Here is a 21848-nt window from a genome sequence, read left to right as displayed (position 1 = left end):
GGATCACTACTTTATTTTAAGAATGTGAAATGTCAGAATAATAGTAGAGAGAATGACTTATTTCAGCTTTTATTTCTTTCGTTCCTTTCCCAGTGGGTCAGAAGTTTACATACACTTTGTTAGTATTGCCTTTAAATTGTTTAACTTGGGTCAGACATTTTGGGTGGCCTTCCACAAGCTTCTCACAGTAAATTGCTGGAATTTTGTTCCATTCCTCCAGACAGGACTGATGTAACTGAGTCAGGTTTGTATGTCTCCTTGCTCGCACACGCCTTTTCAGTTCTGCCCACAAATTTTCTATTGGATTGAGGTCAGAAAATGATGTCAAGTCTGGTTCATCCTTGGGAGCAATTTCCAAACGCTTGAAGGTACCGCGTTGATCTGTACAAACAATAGTACGCAAGCATAAATACCATGGGACCACACAGCCATCATACCACTCAGGAAAGAGACGCATTCAGTCTCCTAGAGATGAATGTACTTTGGCGCGAAAAGTACAGATCAATCCCAGAACAACAGCAAAGGACCTTGTGAAGATGCTGGAGGAAAGAGGTAGACAAGTATCTATATCCATAGTAAAACGGTCCTATATTGACATAACCTGAAAGGCTGCTCAGCAAGGAAGAAGCCATTGCTCCAAAACCACCATAAAAAAGCCAGACTACAGTTTGCAAGTGCACATGGGACAAAGATCTTACTTTTTGGAGAAATGTCCTCAGGTCTGATGAAACTAAAATTGAACTGTTTGGCCATAATGACCATCGTTATGTTTGGAGGAAAACGGGTGAGGCTTGCAAGGCAAAGAACACTATCCCAGCATTATGTTGTGGGGGGTGCTTTGCTGCAGGAGGGACTGGTGCACTTCACAAAATAGATGGCATTACAAGGAAGGAAAATTATGTGGATATATTGAAGCAACATCTCAAGACATCAGCCAGCAAGTTAAAGCTCGGTCGCAAATGGGTCTTCCAAATGGACAATGACCCCAAGCATACCTCCAAAGTTGTGGCAAAATTGCTTAAGGACAACAAAGTCAAGGTATTGAGGTGGCCATCACAAACCCCTGACCTCAATTCGATAGAAAATTTGTGGGCAGAACTGAAAGAGCGTGTGCAAGCAAGGAGGCCTACAAACCTGACTCAGTTACATCAGTTCTGTCTGGAGGAATGGAACAAAATTCCAGCAGCTTACTGTGAGAAGCTTGTGGAAGGCTATCCAAAACGTTTGACCCAAGTTAAACAATTTAAAAGCAATGCTACCAAATACTAACAAAGTGTATGTAAACTTCTGACCCACTGGGAGAGTGATGAAAGGAAAAAAAAGCTGAAATAAATAATTCTCTCTACTATTATTCTGACATTTCACATTCTTAACATAAAGTAGTGATCCTTACTGACCTAAGACAGGGAATATTTTCTAGGATTAAATGTCAGGAATTGTGAAAAGCTGAGTTTAAATGTATTTAGCTAAGGTGTATGTAAACTTCTGACTTCAACTGTATCTCTAATGTACAACCCTGCCTGTTGTTGGAGTTCAGAAGAAGTGATCTTATTAAATTATTTTATTGAAATAGATATGATTCTGAGGAGGTTTGAGATGGTGGGTACTATGAGGCTGATTACGCTGGTTGTAGTACTAGAGTAGGGGTGCCCAACCTTTTTTCAGCTATGGAGGGGTCTCTGAACCCCAGATTGAGAACCCCTGTACTACAGCATAGTTTCAGAATAAGGAAGTCACCCATTTATGCTAGAGATGAGAATGAGTATCCTTTTTTGAGTAGATTACGAAACTTTGTTTATTTTCTATCATCAAGTAGCTGCGGAGGCAATGTCATGGAATCTATTCAAGGGCAAGGTAAAAGTTGAGTTTATTGTCCTTGCACAAGTACGTGTATGTACAATGTGCAATGAAGTATTTGCAGCAGCTTCATAGGGTTATAGCAACAGGGACACACGATTCACAAGAAGGATCAGAAATTATACTCCATTTTATAAGAAAGACTACAACTAGAACACAAAAAGTCCATTGTAATCCAAAGTAGTCAAGGTGATCAGAGCGATTCTATATTGAGGTAGTGATTAGGGTTGTGCAGGTTTGCTGAAGAAGCAAACGGTTGAAGGGAAATGGCCCTTCTTGAATCTGGTGGTATGGAACAACCCTCTTGCCCCATGGTAGCTGTAAGAAGATAGCCCAGGTGGTGGAGATGGGCATATAGAAGGATGAGGTGGATAGAATTTTAGAATATGAGAAAATCAAAGTCATGATGGAGCTGAGGCGCAGATCAGATTAACCATAGTTTTATTAAATGATGAAGCAGGCTCAAGCAGGCATATGGCTTATGCTTACTCATTTTTCTTTTGCTCATTTTAATCCTCTGCTAACATTATTTATCATCACAAGTAGATAAAAGTCCCTTGAAATTTGTTTAGAGAAGCACGAATCTGCATTAATACAGTGCGCATTTCCTCTGAGTCAGCTGCACTTCCCATAGCCCCATCTCCATCTCACTTTTTGATCAACTTTTTGATGTCTCCTATTATGAAACAGTGTACTCTGAGCTTACTGAGCAATACCTTAGTACATCTGTGAATAATAAATAAAAAATTTCCTATAAGTGACATTTAAGTTCCCCCAGCTTTTCTCATTTCACATTTTTAATGATGCTTTTGAGCGCTGTAATGTAACATTTTCATCTACTCACAGTGAGAAATGCCACAACACATCTGCTAGCATTTTTCCAATATATGGCTACATTAAGTTATGTGGAGACTACAATTGGATGTGAAAACTACTCTGCGGGAACTATTGGATTATAACTGATGATTTCAGGATCTGTCATCTGAGGTATTAGGTTGCTAACTCATCTAACAAGCGCTCCACTTAAGTGCAAGAGTCCAAAGGTTGAATTCAAACTAGGGAATGGAGATCAGGAATTCAGTGATGGATGCCAAGTCTTGGAAGTTATAGAAGCACAGTTCCCAAAGGAGCTGGGTTGCAATCACAAATTTCCACAAAGTCATTATTCAACAGTCAGAATTCTGGCAATGAAGCATCAAGCATGCAGGAAAGGCATACTTAGGATCCAGTTCTGGAAATGACGCTGGCTCTTGTCTTGTGCAAGAGTCTGGTATGGTTTGCCTTTGGAGTGAGGGTGTTTATTTTTCCACCAATTGCATTTCATATGATCGAAGTACAGGTTCCAACTGCAACTAGAATTGCAAAAAATGAAGTAGCATTCAAAGGCTCATTCCATGCTTCATTCTAAGCTACTGATTATTCTGAGATCTGAAGTCCAATGCACAGAACAAAGTGAATTTTATTTCCTGACATTTGATTGAATACTCTGGCAGATCCTTTAAAAGACTGTCCTCAACAACTGTAGTGCTTAGTCATGGCTTGGCACCAATTAAGATTTACAAAAAGACTTGCAGCAGACCAGTCAATATCTTATTTCTGCTGGGAAATTCAGTAGTTTACAAGGCCAAGGCACTGTGTTGCATAAGCAAGAATTGTCCTAACTCTACGTCTGTACTCGCTGGAATTTAGAAGAACTGGCGGGGGGGGGGGGGCAGATCTCAGTGAAACCTACCAAATAGCCTAGATATGTGGAGAGGATGTTTCTAATTGTGGAAGAGTCTAGGACCAGAGGGTACAGCCTTTGAATGGAAGGGCGTCAATTTAGAACAGAGATGAGGAGGAATTTTTTAGCCTGAGAGTGGTGAATCTGTGGAATTCGTTGCCACAGATAGCTGTGGAGGCCAAGTTATAGGGTATATTTAAAGTGGAGGTTGATAAGTTATTGATTAGTAAGAGAGTCAATGGTTACGGGGAGTTGGAGAACAGGGTTGAGAGGGGAAATAAATCAGCCATGCAGGAATGGTAGACTAGGCTTGATGGGCAGAATGGCCTAATTCTGTTCCTATGTCTTATGGTCTCTGGGACTGAGATTGTTTGTGGAGAGAGGTCTCAGAACAGGGGTTGTGTTGACGAGCATAAAGGAAGATTGAGATAAGTAGCAAGCAGATTTGTCCTGACACAATATAGCTACTAGAGGATGGGACTGATGGTTAAGATTGGCTGTTGGGACCTATATCACTGAATAAGATGTATGTATGGTAATTAGGTCAGTGGTCAATGGAGAGATGAATCAATAATCCAGGTCCGACATTGAAAGTAAAGAGATAGGATTGGTAGTAAAGGGGTCAGGGTCAAATGTTGTGGGGGATAGGATCAGTGGTAGAAAAAGAAACTGCTGGAGGAACTCAACATGTCTAACAGCAGCTGTGGAGAGAAGTGGATGTTCTGGGTTGAGACATTTCATCTGGACTAAAAGAGTAGACTGGAGATGGCCAGTATTAAGAGATGAAGGGGATGGGTAAGGTAAGATCTGCAACTGATAGGTGGGTCCAGTTGAGCAGAATTGATATGCAGATGGTGTCAGGTGTGGGGTGTGGGGGAGGGTGGGAATAGAATCAGCAATCATGATTAGGATTTGTCATTTAGGCTAGAAGTTTAATTTGGGAGCTATTGCAATTCTTCATTCACTGAATCGTGAACAAAATAGCATCATGTCTTACTTTGAAATTCATTGTTTTCAGCAGTTGAATGAGTTACATTGAGATTTAAATAGTTAGCAGGTAGTCCTGATTAAGTGCATAAAGAAAAGATACAAATAGTTGAAAGATATTAGCAGTCACTGGAAGAAATAACTGCTTATAGATTGCAGTGTTCTTTCTCCAATCTAAAAATATAAGGATGACGTAGCCTCAATTATTTTGCAATTGGAAGATTTGACAAATGGATCTGTATGTCTCAAAAATATGCACAACATCCAACTTCCAATTGATCCTCAATTTCAAAATCAATACGGCTTAATATTTCAGCAGCAATCATGTGTTTGAAAATCAATTGTGCAAGTGTAGATGAATTTCTCCTGCAAGTACAGCACAGGGGATAAGTCCTCTAATGAGACTTCTAGAGACTTGCAATACACCGTGATGGAGACACGAAACAAACATTGTGTAGTGAGGTCTCCTGCGAAGAATATGCATTACTTCATCAAATATTAGATAGAAACCTCTTTGTGCATCTGTATTCCAGATTATAGATGCAAATTGTGCAGTTTTTATTCCCCAAACTGATTTAAAGTTTCAATTGTACAACAAAATGTGAAAATGCCAGGGTTGTCCGCATGGTCAGAAAAAGGAAAATGGGTGAAAGTAGAAACAAGGGAGAATCTGCAGATGTTGGAAATCCAAGCAACACATGAAAAATGCTGGAGGAACTCAGCAGACCAGGCAGCATCTATGGACAAAAATACAGTCGACATTTCGGGCCGAGATCCTTCGGCAGGACTGCAAGGATCTTTTTGAAAAGGTCATAAATATTGTGGTTCAATTTTTAGAAATCTTCCATTTTATATACACTTTGAATTGAGTTTCTGAAGCAGGTATGTGAATTGCATATAATCACAAATGCATGCTGTAAGCTACACACTCAGTAGTCACTTTATTAGCTATACCTGCACACCTGTTTGTTAATGCAAATATCACATCAGCCAATCATGTGGCTGCAACTCAATACATAAAGCATGCAGACCTGGCTTAGAGGTCAATTGTTGTTCAGATCAAACATTAGAATGGGGAAGAACTGTGATATAAGTGCCTTTCACCATGGAATGTTTGTTGGTTTGAGTATCTCAGAAACCGCTGATATCTTGGAATTTTTATGCACAAGTCTCTTGAGTTTACAGGGGATGGAGTGAAAAACAAACAACATCTGAAATGCAGCATTTGTATGGTTGAAAATGCCTTGTTAATGAGAGAGGTCAGAGGAGAATGACTAAGCTGGTACAAACTGAGAATAACTCAAGTAACTACATGTTGGAAGTGGGTGGGCTACAACATCAGTGGCTACAGTCAATAGCCACTTCATTAGGTACAGGAAGTACCTAATATTAGGTTCATAATAAAGTGGCAACATTAGAACAGAGATCTTCTAAATTTGCAGATGAACATGTTTAATACTAACGTGCTTGCATAAAGTCACAATTTGCACATTTTAGCATTAGGATTTACTAAAATAAATTCTCTGCAGTAAATATGTCAGGGACAAGAGGGAAGCCAGGGAAAGAGTGGGAACCCTTGAGGATCTATTGGAGCAGAATTAGGCTATTCAGCCTGTCAGATGTACTCCACCATTCCATCATGGCTGATTTATTATCCTGCTCAATCCCATTCTCCTGCTTTCTCCCTGTAATCTTTGACACTCCGACTAATCAATAGTCTATCGACCTCCACGTCAAATATACCTAACAACTAGGCCTCCACAGTTGTCTGTGGCAATGAATTCCACAGATTTGGTACTCACGGGCTAAAAAAATTCCTCCTCATCTCTGTTCTAAATGGATGTCCCTCTATTCTGAGGCTGCCCTCACTATCAGAAACATCACTTTACATCCCTTCTCATTCTTCGAAACTCCAGAGAATATAGGCCAAGAACCATCAAACGCTTCTCTTTCATTAACCTTTTTCATTCCCATGGAATCATTCTCCTGAACATTCTCTGGGCTCTCTCCAATGCCAGTATATTTTATTTTGGATAAGGGGCCCAAATCTGCTCACAGTACTCCAAGTGCAGTCTGACCAATGCTTATAAAGCCTCAGAATTACACCTTTGCTTTTAAATACTAATCCTCTTGAAGTGAAAGATAAGCAACACACATCAAAGTTGCTGGTGAACGCAGCAGGCAGGCCAGACAGCATCTCTAGGAAGAGGTACAGTCGACGTTTCAGGCCGAGACCCTTCGTCAGGACTAACTGAAGGAAGAGTTAGTAAGAGATCTAAATCTCTAAATCTCTTACTAACTCTTCCTTCAGTTAGTCCTGACAAAGGGTCTTGGCCTGAAACGTCGCCACTACCTCTTCCTAGAGATGCTGCCTGGCCTGCTGCGTTCACCAGCAACTTTGACGTGTGTTGCTTGTATTTCCAGCATCTGCAGAATTCCTGTTGTTTGAAGTGAAAGATAACATTGCATTTGATCTCCTTATCACAGGCTCAACTAGCATGTTAACCTTTAGGGAATCCTGCACAAGGATTCAAGTGCCTTTACAGCTTTGATTTTTGAATTTTCTTCTCATTTAGAAAATAGTCTATGTTTTTATTCCTTCTACCAAAGTGCATAACCACCCATTTCCCTTCACTATTTAGATCTGACAATCTGCCCATCTGCCAGAGACTTCCAATCTGTCCAGGTCCTTCTGCAGACACCTTGCTTCCTCAACACTACCTGCCCCTCCACCCATCTGCATATCACCACAAATTTGGCCACAAAACTATCAATTCCATCATCCAAATCTTTGACACAGAGCAAGAAAATAAGTTGTCCCATCACTAAGCCCTCCACTAGTAATAACATGGGTTCTTAAGTTGTTAAGCAACCTCATGTGTGGCACCTTCTCAAAGGCCTGAAAATCCAAGGACACAATATCCACTGAGACTCTTTTGTTCTATCCTGCCTGTTATTTCCTCAACGAATTCCAAAAGATTTTTCAGGCATGTTTTCTCCTTAAGGAAACCATGCTGACTTTGGCCTATCGTGTGCCTCTAAGTACCCTGAAATCTCATCTTTAATAATGAACTCCAACATCTTCCCAACCACTGAAGTCAGGCCAAATGGCTTATTATTTCCTATTACCTACACCAGGGAGCAGTATATGGAAGATAATGAATTCAGAGAAGGGTAATCTGGAGCAGGTCATTATTAAGAAGGAATAGGAGTTATCCACCATGCGTGGTTAAATTCCCAGGGCCAGATGAAATGTATTCCAGGTTGGTCTGGGAAGCATGGAAGAGGCATCTGGGCCAGTACATAGATGTTAGCTCCTTCTTTGCCACAGGTGAGGAAGAATGAAGGATATCAAATGTTGTTTCTTTAGTTAAAAAGGGTTGCAAGGATAAGCCAGGTAACTACAGGTTTGTGACCCTTCTATCAGAGGTATGAAAATTAGAAATAGAACTTCGAACAATGCAGCACAGGAAAAGGCCCTTTGCCTAGAATGTCTGTACTAAACATCAGGCTAAATCAAGCTAAATCTTTTCTAAAGAAAATTTCAAGTACACTGTAATACAGTTTGCATACGTTTTGACAGACAGCTTTCTGCAAGAGAATTTCTACCTCAAGAATTTCATTGGGTTTATCAAAGCGAAAACAAAGGAGATTGATGAAGCAGGGCAGTAGACATTGTTTATGTGGACTGTACAAAGGCATTTGACAAGGTCCTTCATGGTAAACTGGTCCAGAAATTGTCTATGGGGTCATAGAAAACTACAGCACAGAAACAGGCCCTTTGGCCCATCTAGTCTATGCCAAACCATTTAAAATGCTTAGTCCCATCAACCTTCACCTGGACCATAGCCCTCCATACCTCTCCAATCCATCTACCTATCCAATCTTCTCTTAAATGTTGAAATCAAAATCACATCCACCACTTGTACTGGTAGCTTGTTTGACACTCTCACCATCCTCTGAATGAAGACATTTCACCTTAAACATTTCACCTTTCCACCTTAACCCATGACCTCTAGTTGTAGTCTCACCCAACCCCAGTGGAGAGCTCACTAAATGGATCCTAAATTGGCTTTTTGACAGAAGTAAGTATTGCTGGCAGGATGTTTTACTGATTGGAAGTCTGTGACTATTGGTGTACCAGAAGGATTGGTACTAGGACCAATCCGCCTGGTACACCAGATCGGTGATTGTTGTTCTGTTACACCAGATCAGTGTTTGTTGTTCTGTTACACCAGATCGGTGTTTGTTGTTCTGGTACACTGGATCAGTGTTTGTTGTTCTGTTACACCAGAATGGTGTTTGTTGTTCTGTTACACCAGAATGGTGATTGTTGTTCTGGTACACCAGATCGGTGTTTGTTGTTCTGGTACACCAGATTGGTGTTTGTAGTTCTGGTACACTAGATCAGCGGTGTTGTTTATGATTTATGTTAACGACTTGTATGTGAATGTAAGAGATAATATTATTAAGTTTGTGTGTAAGATGAAAGTTGGTTCTGTTGTGGGTAATGAGGAAGGTTTTCTAAATTTACAACAGGTGATAGGTGACATGGACATTTGGGGTAGCGTTGACCAATGGAATTTAATCTCAATGTGTGTGAGTTGATGCATTAGGAGATGTACAGTAAATGGTAGGCACTGAGGAGTGCTTATGATCAGAGGCTTGGGCTTCACGTCCATAAATCCCTGAAGGTTTCAACACAGTCAGGATAGTAAAGAATGCATAATGCAGACTTATATCGATAGGTTAAAGTATAGAATATAAATGCTGGGAGGTTATGCTGCAAACTTACATTGGTTAGACTACAATTGGAATATTGCTTTTGTTTCTGGTTGCCACACTATAAGAAGGATGTGGTTGCAGTGGAGAGAGTGCAGAAGAGATTCATCAGAATGTTGACTGGATTGGAGAACTTTAGCTACAGGGAGTGATTGGATAGGCCGGGTTTGTTTTCACTGGAGTGAAGGAGACTGAGAGGTAACCTAATTGAGTTATATAGAGTTATAAACACCATAAATAGACTGATAGTCCTGATGCAGTGTTTCAAATGGAGACATTAACGTTTCCTTTGCCTTCTGCAGATACAACCCAACCCAATGATTTCCTTCAGCAGGTTGTCTGAACTCCAGATTCCAGCATCTGAAGTCAGTTGTGTTTCTCCATATTGAATATTGGGTGGCAGATAGCGTAGTAGTTAGTGAAACGCTTTATAGTGCCAGTGATTGGGGGTTCAACTCCTGCTGCTATATTCTCCCTAAGACTACATGGGTTTCTTCCAGATGCTCTGATTTCCTTTGATAATCCAAAGACGTACGGGTCAGTAAGTTGTGGACATGCTATGTTGGCACTGGATGTAGGGTGACACTTGTGACTGTCTCAGCATAACCTCAGACTGACACAAACAATGCTGTTCACTGTATGTTTTGATGTTTTGATATACATGTGATAAATAAAATTATTTATATATCTTTAATCATTATAATCTTTCTTCTCATGGTAGATTTCAAAGTTCAAAGTAAATGTATTATTAAAGTACAGTTTGTAATGTATTATTAAAGTAGGTATATGTCACCATACACAACCCTGACAGCCATTTCCTTGTGGGCATTCACAGTAAATACAAAGAAACAAAAAAAAACAAACAAAATAATAATAATAAATAAGCAATAACTATTGAGAACATGAGGTGAACAGCCCTTGAAAGTCACTTCATAGGTTGTGGGAACAGTTCATTTTTGGGGTGAGTGAATTTGAGTGAACTTATCCCCTCTGGTTCGAGAGTCTGATGGTTGGGGTATAATAACAATTCCTGAACATGATGGTGTGGGTTGTGAGGCTCTCGTACCTCCTTCCTGATGCAGCAGTGGAAGAGAACATGGCCTGGATGGTGGGTGTCCTTGATGGCTGATGCTGCTTTCACGCAGATGTGCTCAATGGTGGGAAGGGGTTTACCTGTGATGGACTGGGCTACATCCAATATTTTTTGTAAGCTTTTCTGTTCAAGGGCATTGGTGTTTCCATACCAGGCTGTGATGCAATCAGTCAATATACTCTCTACTGCACATCTATAGAAGTTAGTCAAAGTGTTAGATGACATGCCAAATCTTCGTAAACTCCTATAGAAGGTAGAGGCTCTGCCGTGCTTTCTTTATAGTGCCCCTTATGTAGGTGCTGGATCCAGGACAGTTTCTCTGAAATGATAATACCAAAGAATTTAATGTTTCCGACCCTCTCTATGTACTAACATAGAGGTATCAGACCGCAAACTGTCATTGTTTTAAGGTAAGAGAAAAGAATTTTAAAGTGGATATGAAGAAAAATAATTTTACACAGAGAGTAGTTGATATCTGGAACTCTCTGTCAGAGGAGGTGGTGGAGTCAAATACAATCATTAATTATAAGGTACTGTCTATTTAGGCAGCACTGAAATGGTCAAGTCGTAGAAAGGTACAGATCTAATGATGGTTAATGGGATACGTGGAGATGCATAAAAAGAGTCTGCATGGATATGATGCGCTGAGGGGTCTTTGTATATGCTGCACAACTCTGAATGGATGAATGCCCAATCAATCAGGAAAAAAAGTGAAGCAATTGGACTCAGTCACCTATTAGGCTATTTTATAAACGGAAGATGCTTTTGTTTGATATTATAGTGCTCTGGGGGTGGGGCGGTGGGGTGAAGTGAGGAGGGCAGGATTGGTGGGCATGGTTGACAGCCTACCCCAGCATTCCTCGTGGCCAGCACTATTTATTGTTCTTGTTTTAAAATGCTTTCATGGGATTATGGAGGGATGTTCAAGTTCATTTATTGTTACATTTTATCTTGGGTTATACAGTTATTCAGTCACATTTATACAGTTATACAGTCAGCTTCCTTCAGTTAGTCCTGACGAAGGGTCTCGGCCTGAAACGTCGACTGCACCTCTTCCTATAGATGCTGCTTGGCCTGCTGCGTTCACCAGCAACTTTGATGTGTGTTGCTTGAATTTCCAGCATCTGCAGAATTCCTGTTGTTTACAGTTATTCACGTGTGTTTGTGGGTTACCCTGACTGTAAGTGGGGTGTGTAATAATCACCTCCCTCGTCTGTATGTGACTGAGTGGGTTCTCTCCCTGGGTCTGTTTTTGTGCATGTGGCAGGCAGTGGAGGGACCCAAGTGAAAACCTCCCTGTACATGGACGACGTCACCGTCTTCTGCTCTGATCCGAGGTCAGTTCGCAGGTTGATTGGCATCTACGAACAGTTCGAGCTAGCATCGGGGGCCAGGGTCAACCGCACGAAGAGCGAAGCCATGTTCTTCGGCAACTGGCCTGACTGATCCAGCGTCCCCTTCACCATCAGGTCTGACCACGTGAGGGTGTTGGGGATCTGGTCTTGAGGGGCTGAGGCATGCAAGAAGAACTGGCAGGAGCGGAATGCCAAGGTGAAACAGAAACTGGGACTGTGGGGAGGGCGCTCCCTATCGATAATGGGCAAGAAACCTGGTCATCAGGTGTGAGGTGCTCTCAGGGCTGCTGTACTTGGTGCAGGTGTGGCCCGTCCCCCGCTCCTACAGCTCTGAAATCACCCGAGCTGTCTTCAGATTCATCTGGAGATCCAAGATGGAGTGGGTGAGATGGACTGTCATGCACAAGTCCCTGGACAGCGGGGGCAAGAACGTCCCCAATGTCGCCCTCACCCTGATGGCCAGCTTCGTATGTGGCTGCATCAGGTTGTGTGTAGAACCCAGCTATGTGGGCACCAAGTACCACTATGTGCCCAGGTTCTACCTGTCACCCTGGCTACGAAGGATGGGTCTGGCCCCACTCCTGCGCAACGCCCCAGTCAGCTGGTCGTTGCCGGCATACCTGTCCTACGTAGCAAAGTTCTTCCAGGAGAACGCCTTTGACCACAGGGCCATCAGGCAGTGGATGGCACGTAATGTCCTGCAGGCACTGCAGGGGAAGGACGTGATGGACACAGTGGGGTGGTTCCCTGAGCAGACTGTCCAGTTCATCTGGCAAAACGCCTCATCGCCAGATCTCACCAACAGGCACCAAGACCTCGCCTGGCTGGCGGTGAGAGGGGCCCTCCCAGTCTGAGCCCTCCTGTACGCCCAGAACGTCGTCTCCGCACCCCACTGCCCACGGGAGGACTGCAGTGAGGAGGAGTTTGTGACTCACCTCTTTGCACACTGTCAGTTCGCAAAGAGGGTGTGGAGGAGGATGGACGGGCTAGTGTCACGTTTCATCCCCAGCAGCTGCGTAACAGAGGACTCTCTGATCTATGGGCTGTTCCCGGGGACGCACAGGGAGACCAACATCCGGTGCTGCTGGCAGATCGTCAACTCGGTGAAAGACGCTCTTTCAGCCCGAAACTTGATGATCTACCAACTCATGGAGATGTCCATGGCAGAATGCTGCCGACTGGCACATTCTCGGCTGCAGGGGTACCTGCTGAGGGACGCACTGAAACTTGCAGCCACCGCAAGGGCCCGGTGGGGAAGGACCACAGTATAGGTTTATCCACCCGTGGGAGTGGGAGGGGTCGGGGGGTGGGGAGTATACCCCTCAACAATGATATGGTAAGCTGAACTACTGGAGTGCCACGTGGGTGGCTATAAATACGGATATGTACTGACTATAATGGAAACGTATGTAAAGGATGGAAAGTTATTGAATGGTTTATTGTATACATTTATTTTTGAGTAAAGTATATTTTGAAATAAAAAAAAAGATAAAGACGTCAGTTGAGATAAATGAGCTTTTCTTGTCTGTTGTCATGGACAGAGTGCTCGCCACTTTGTGTCAGGAGTGGGATTAGAAAATGACGGCGAGATTGATGAGCTACAATGTCGGATGGGGCATTGAATCCTGGTGAATAGGTCGAGGGATGGAGCAGTACAGCTCCCCCACAACCCTGGGCTGGGCTCCCGAAGATGGGACGCTGACCCAGAAGGAGAACCTGGGAACTGCGCCTTCCCAGGAAACCCCAACAGGGCGAGCATACCCAGACTCCCCAACCCGGCGGAGACGGCGGAGCGCATCGCCCACCTCTCTCGGTGGCCCACACTGGGGAACTAAGATACCGCAGCCATGGGAGCATGGGCAACATGGCAGACACCACTGATGCTGCTGGAGTGCGAGGAAGACCAACGGGCCTCAGAAATTCATGCTACAAGATCCACGCTGAAGCTTCCCCAGACGTAATGACTCCAACTGGCTGGAGCCTTACCCAGCACAAGTCAAACGCAGAATAGCACAACGGGTGGAGCCCTGCTGAGATGGCGGTGCACCTTGCCCTGGCGCTGGAGGAGGATGTCTCTCGCGTGTCCTCCTTGACTTAATGCCGGTGGAGCAGCATGACTACAGGGCCCTTGTAGTGGCACTAGAGCAGCATTCGAGTGGAGGCCTTTGGAGGAAGCAGTGAGGGAAGAACTAGGTTGCAAATGGGGCCGTGTGGGAGAAAGCCTGGGGAAGTTCGCAGCAGATCTCCGCCATTGTGCTCGGCATGACTGCCCCCAGTTCCTTCCTGTGGCCCGGGAAGAACTTGCTCTCCACACCTTTGGAAAGGCACTGACACCGGATCGCCTTCAGCAGCACGTTCGCCGGATGCTGCCATCATCGCTGGCCAGGGCGCTGACAGAGGCAAAGAGGGCAGAAGCAATTTTAAACCCCCCACGGTTGTTTCGTCATTGTCCCGTATGCTGCGAACCCAGGCTTGCGTCAGCGAGGCAGAAGAGGAAACTGATGGGGAGGAGCCTGTGAGATAGACCTGACCAGTGCCACGCTGGCCCAATCATGTGCCATGGACTGATCTCTGCTGCTGGTGTGGCAAGGCGGACCATGTGGCCCAGGACTGCCCCACACCAACACAACACACTACAACCCAGCACAGCCATCAGGAAATGCCGAGCGGCTGGTGCTGCCCGAGACCTCCAGCAGAATCCTTTCACTGTCGACCCTCTAGGTGGGCTGTTTGGGTGAAGAGCAAGGCTTAAACATGCACTGCGTGGTGGAGGGCATCAGATGCCGTGCGATGGTGGATATGGGGTCAACCATCACCATCATCTGCCCTCATGTCCTCCGGAACATTGCCCAGCCACCCCTACTTGGGTGGACAACGACGGCAGTCCAGCCGGCTACGGTCACCGGCTATTCTGCGGTGATGAGAGTGAAGAGGGGAAAAAAACAGTGGCGCATGAGGTGTGACTAGCCCACGTCCGGGAGTCCTGCATCATTGGCCTGGACCTGCTGTCCCACTGTGGGGCGTATACGGATGTGCTGTGGGCAACACTCTACCTTGGCACTGAAGGCAGCAATGCAGCTCCAGAAAGCGGACTCACTGGGCTCAGCAACAACCACCACTGGTCTCTCAGCGGCCCAACACAGCACAGCGGAGCCCGGTGCAAACGGCGGTGAGGTAGACCTCCCCACCATTGACCAGCAGCTGCACAGCGAGCAGGTAACTGATCGCGCACTGGCCTGGGTGAGGGGATGGCTGAGTATGCAGAGGTTTCTGTCCCGGGTCCAGAGACCAAAGCCTGCACTCTCAGTGGGGCACGCTGGAGGCAAGCCAGTGAAGGTGAAGGAAGGTAGTGACACTCTAGATCCCCTGCCCCTTTCCACACCAAATAGTGCCTTCCACAGTGGTGGCATCAACCACTACCTGAACTTTTGGACTTTGTTGTTGACTCTGGGGTTGCCGGGGATGGCTAACCCCTCAGATGGGGGCAATGTAGAACTCCGGAGGGGGACGTGGTCAACAGCCCATCCTAGCGTTCCCAGTGGCCAATGCTATATATTGTTCTTGTTTTAAAATGCTTTTGTGGGATTATGGTAGGATGTCGAAGTTCATTTATTTTTACATTTCAGCTTGGGTTATACAGTTATTCATGTGTGTTTGTGGGTCACCCTGATTGTAACCGGGGTGTGTAATAATCACCTCCGTCGTCTATATGTGACTGAGTGGGTTCTCTCTTCGGGTCATAGCGCCGAGACTGTTTTTGTGGTTGTGGCAATAAAGATGTCAGTTGAGATAAATGAGCATTTCTCATCTGTCATCATGGACTGAATGCTTGCCACAATATAGAAAACTAAACTAAAGGACATACATATGGTTATGAACAAATGCATATGGGGCAGAAGGGGAAACTCCCTTAGTGAGAGATTTGTTAGAAAGTGGGACTTGCTAGTTCAGCTCCTTACTCCTTACCTCAGTATCAAGTAAGAATAGGCAGGATGCATATTTGACAAAGAAAGTAATAGCAGAACACATTAACAGAGTGAAAGGAGACTGAAGCACTGGCTTAGACCAATAAGACCCAATATCCAATTCTGTCTGGTAAATTCTTTGTAATTAACTCTTCTATGTAACACACATTTTCAGACCAACCGTGAAATGTGTGAGTGAGACATTGATTGAAGGTGCAGAGAGCTGCACTCTCCTGGGAGGGAAATAGCAATCATTTTGACAGTTTGAGGGACTGGAAAAAATCTATCAGCCATGGCTGTACTTTGGACAGAACAAACAAATAGCTCAGCGGGTGTGAAAAAGTTAATTCCAACACCAACAAATTATCATGCTCTTGGTTATCTAACACGGATATATATATTTAACTGTGACTGTCAAAAAACTCATCTGGTTTCCAATGGTCATGCTGCCAATTATCACATCATGATTTGCTTCTGAAATTCCACAGTTTAATTCTCAATTTAAGACTGAAAATATGTTTCTTCAGCTTTTTTTCATATTTAATCTTGATATTAGGTGATCATATTGAAAATGTTAAAAGAAAAGCATTTTATATGGTACTTCACATCTCAAATCACTGTGCAGCCAATGAATTAATTTTGAAAGGTCATGGCTATTATAATGACCAGGTAATTTTGTCTTAAGTGATGCTGACCCAGTGATAAATAGTGTCCCAGAAAGCAGGGATAATTCTTTGACCTACACACACTAATTACTGGAGGAATTCAGCATGTCAGGCAACTCTAAGGAGGGGAATAAGCAGTCTAATTTTTGGGCTGAGACCAAAACATCAACTGCTTATTTCCCTCCTTAAATACTGCTTTACCTGCTGAGTTCCTCCAGCATTTTGTGTGTGTTGCTCAAGATTTCCAGCATCTGCAGAATCTCTTGTGTTTATAATCCTTTGCCTATTTCTTGAAGTGACACTGTGAGACATTAATGCCCAAAGGCTACTTTAGTTTATTATCTTACCTGAAAGGTAAAAGTTTTGGACACAATTTTGTCTGAGCACTCACAAAATCTGTCCGCCTTCTGGCACCCTTCGAAAGGAATCAACAATTATTTCTGAAATTAGATAGCATATATTGACACACAAGAATACATGCAACAATTTAAATGTGATAGTTTCTGGTGGGTACTTGAAATACATGTATGTGTTATATACTCTACGTAAGTGTATAAGTATCATTGTAAGCCCCAACATTTTACACATGCAGAAGACTAAGATTAGCAAAGGCATAATCTGAATACCAACTGATGTTCCTTCATGCACAAATATCATTAATCATCAGAGAGTGCAAATCAGAAAATAAATGCTTATTTAATTTTTGCCTTTCCATGTCTGTGCAACTGTCTGATTGAAGAGAATCCATCAATACTACAGATGGAAAGAGATAATTTAGTTCAGACCAAAGGTTGAACTTGGGACCTCCTAATCTTTATTACTCACTATCACAGTACATGGCCCATTTACTGACTGAATCATCAAGGGACCCCATACAGCATTAATTTAGTAATGGTGAGAATGTGTAGAGTCCTCATTAATTCTTCCTTCACTGCTATAACCCTGCATTTACAGACATGTGGAAGCTTTAAAAAGATACTTAGGCAAGCTTTCAACTGGAATTTGTTTAACATATTCAGGATGGTAGTTGTGTTCTCACAGCTAGTCATGTATTAATAATTACTTTATGGAAAATAAATAACGTTATTAATCACATATAACATCAGCAATGAGAATATTGCAGAAATAGGGCATCGAAGGTGGTTCTACCTCATAGGTGATTCTTGGTGAGAGTGACTTGGCAGAATCAACCTTCTCTCAGGTAATCTATAATATTAAATAGTCCAAACCTGAATGGGATCAAACAAACTTCATTTAACCTGTGAACTTTGAATCACGGTAAATTTAATTTTCAAGTCTACCATTTGTCTACATATTAGCTGGTCTCAAAAGGACAGGCGTTCCCTGAACCATTGACTGTGTCTCATCAATGTTTGTGTATATTTAATAGTAGCAATTACCAGTCCCATAGATAGCAGATAACTGGAGGAATTTGGGAACATATGCATAGAATAATTACAAAAACAGCAAACAATTAATAATGAAGTATTCCGGTCAAGAAGGTTCCTTTGGTTGATATCTTCTGTATAGACCATGAAACTGTATATTACACTTCTTTTATGTCTTTTACATTTGATTTTCGTATTGACTGTGATTCTAGAACAGTTGGAGCCTGTGATTCACAGTTTGGAGAAGATCATTTTGGTATTTCAGCATTTTGAAGTCCTCAGAAGGATTCCAGGAGGCAGAGACAATGTGCACGAACCTCACAGCAAGAAAGCTACAGGACAGCTGTGGGGTGTGAGGCGATGTTCAACTCCATTTCACCAATTAAAGCTTCCATTGTTCACTGATAAAAGTGACAAAGGAGGATGAAATATTGAGGCGAATGCAGAAGGTAAGCACTGGCTGCCTACCTTTTGATCGCTGGTGAAATCGTTCTGCTGCTGAAGAGGGGAGACTGTATTTTCATCGCTGGTGGGATCGCACTGCTTCCAGAGAGGTGAGAAAGGGAGAACACAACTACGGCTGTGAAGATCCCTGCTGCACCTGATGATCCTGTGATCTCTGTCTCAGAGGCCAATGTTAGGTTGTCTTCAAAGAGAGTGAACCCTCACAAGGTGGAAGGTCTCGATGGAGTTCCTGGTAAGGCTCTGAAAACCTGTGCCAATCAACCAGCAGGAGTATTTAAGGACATTTTCAACCTCTCACTGCTATAGGTGGATGTTCCCACTTGCTTCAAAAAGGCAACAATTGTACCAGTGCCTAAGAAGAAAAATGTGAGCTGTCTTAATGACTATCGCCCGGTAGCACTGACATCGACAGACTGAACTCCTGCCTCAGCAAGACCTGGAATCATTGCAATTTGCCTTCACCACAATAAGTCAACAGTAGACACAATCTCAAGGCTCTCCACACGGCTTTAGACCACCTGGACAACACAAACACCTACGTCAGGAAGCTGTTTATTGACTGTAGCTCAGCATTTAATACCATCATTCCCACAATGCTGATTGAGAAGTTGCAGAACCTGGGCCTCTGTACCTTCCTCTGTAGTTGGATCCTCGACTTCCTAACCAGAAGAACACAGTCTGTGTGGATTGCTGATAACATATCTACCTTGCTGACGATCAACACTGGTGCACCTCAGGGGTACATGCTTAGCCCACTGCTCTGCTCTCTATATACACATGACTGTGTGGCTAGGCATAGCTCAAATGCCATCTATAAAGTTGATGATGTTGGTAGAATCTCAGGTGGTGACGAGAGGGTGTACAGGAGTGAGATATGCCAACTAGTGTAGTGGTGTTGCAGCAATAACCTGGCACTCAACGTCAGTAAGATGAAAGAGCTGATTGTGGACTTCAGGGAGGGTAAGACGAAGGAACACATACCAATCCTCATAGAGGGATCAGAAGTGGAGAGAGTGAGCAGTTTCAAGTTCCTGGGTGTCAAGATCACTGAGGATCTAACCTAACATATTGAAGTAGTTATAAAGAAGGCAAGACAGCGGCTATACTTCATTAGGAGCTTGAAGAAATTTGGAATGTCAACGAATACACTCAATACTTCTATAAATGTACCGTGGAGAGCATTCTGACAAGCTGCATCACTGTCTGGTATGGAGGAGGGGGGCTACTGGACACGACTGAAAGAAGCTGCAGAAGGTTGTAAATCTAGTCAGCTCCATCTTGGTTACTAGCCTACAAAATACCCAGGACATCTTCAGGGAGCAGTGTCTCAGAAAGGCTATGTCCATCATTAAGGACCTCCAGCATTCAGGGCATGCCCTTTTCTCACAGGTAGGAGGTACAGAAGCCTGAAGGCACACACTCAGTGATTCAGGAACAGCTTCTTCCCCTCTGCCATCCGATCCCTAAATGGACATTGAACCCTTGGACACTACCTCACTTTTTTTTAGTATACAGTATTTCTGTTTTCTTTGCACATTTTTTTTTAATCTATTCAATATCCCTATACAGTAGTTGATTTATTTATTTATTTATTTATTTATTTCTCTTCTAGATTATGTATTGTATTGAACTGCTGCTGCTAAGTTAACAACTTTCACGTCACATGTCGATGATAATAAACCTGATTCTGATTCTGATTTCTTTTGATCGCTAGTGGGATTGCTCTGCTATGGAGAGGTGAGACTGCCTTTTGATTGCTGCTGGGATTGCTCTGCTACGGAGAGGTGAGACTGCCTTTTGATCACTGGGAGATTGCTGTACTGCCACAGAGGGAAAGACCTGCGCTATGCCTAGAGGATGTTGCCTAGCTTTTCTGCATTTTGGATATAGACTTGGTCTATAGACTTTTTTTCAGCCTTAAGGTTTTTTGTATTCTATGTTTTTCGCTTGATCTTTCTTGGTTTTTTTTTGTGTGGGGTGGATGGATTTGGGGGGTTGATAATCATGCTGTCTTTCGTTCCTCTCTTGGTTTTGTGGCTATCCAGAGAAGAAGAATTTCAGGTTTGTATACTTTGATTATTAATGAACCTTTGAAGTAATGAATATATCTTTTTTTCAGCTGCTGTAAATGAGCTAAGATCTAACATATCCATCTTTACAATCACTAATCAGGAACACGATATCCGTCCAATGGGAAAATGTTCCAGATGCTGAAATTTTCAGAGGAGGTCTTGGAAATGCTCAAGAAATTGGTTTGTATCTGTAGCTGGTAGAGACCAAGTAATACCATGGGTAGAAGCTTTCATGGCACTGGAGATGTGAAATTATTTCCTCTTGCAGTTGCAGTGCCACTGTCTGTCTGTCTAGGTACCGTATCCGATGCGGACTTTAGTGACCATGGTTTTCCGCATAGATCTATCCTTCGTTTTTTTGGATGACTTCCATTTCCTCGATGTGTAGCCACCTGGCTATGCTTTTGATGTATATAAGCCGAGGTCTTCCTCAAGGTTTCCTCCCCTCAATCTTCCCAGAGAGTATGAGTTTTTCTAGTTCATCTTTCCGCATGATGTGTCCTAGGAATCTGAGTTGTCTTTCTCTTATTGTTGGTATGAGTGATCGAACTGCTTGGGCTCTTCTGAGAACTTCTTCATTTGATGTGTGTGTGGTCCATGATATTTTTAACATTCTCCTGTAGAACCACAATTCAGCTGATTCTAGTCTCTTTTCCATTGCTGGAGAAATGGTCCAGCATTCACTTCCATAAGTCAGGATAGAATAAATGTAGCACTGCAGTATTCTGTTTTTAGTGTACATGCTCATCTTTATGTCTGTTAATATGGTCTTCGTTTTTTGGAAAGCTTCTTTCGCCATTGCTATTCTGTATTTGATATCTGTGTCGCACCTGCCATTACTTGTTATTAGACTACCAAGATATTTGAATTTGTTGACTTGTTTGATGTTTGTATTTCCGATCTTGATCACGCATTGTGGGATGTTTGTCTTTCTGGAGATGACCATGCTTTATGTCTTCTTGGTGTTGATTGAGAGGCCTCTGCGATTACTTTCTGCTGCCACTATAGTGAGTAGTTCTTGAAGTTTTGTTTCTGTGTCAGCTATTAGTACGATGTCATCAGCATATCTGATGTTATTTATATTCTGGCCTCCAATAGTGAATCCTTTGATGTGCAGTGACACTAGAAATCTTATAAAAGCAGACCAAATGAAGAAATAAAATAGGATATGTTCAGAGAGTACAGAAATAAGTCATTTATCTATGAGGAGAAGTGGTGTTTTGCTGAAGCCTAACTTCAATTTTAAACTACTATCACTGGGGTTAAAAGTGGTCTCTGAAATTCCACATTTTTTCTTTCATCTACAAGCTTGGAATACAGAGTTCATGTGAAGGAATTGTATACTTGTAGAATAACATATTTCATGTGAATAAAGCTACTAATCAGTTTTATCCCACAAGAAATGTGAGAAAGTGAGAATGTGCATATATAGTTACAATCCGGTGCATACTGGCACAAAATAACATTAACACATGCCTCTCAGGGACTTGTGTTAA

Source organism: Mobula hypostoma, chromosome 6, assembly GCF_963921235.1.
Source record: "Mobula hypostoma chromosome 6, sMobHyp1.1, whole genome shotgun sequence".
NCBI lineage: Eukaryota > Metazoa > Chordata > Chondrichthyes > Myliobatiformes > Myliobatidae > Mobula > Mobula hypostoma.
The sequence above is the reverse complement of the archived record's forward strand: the minus strand, read 5'-3'. Positions refer to the sequence as shown.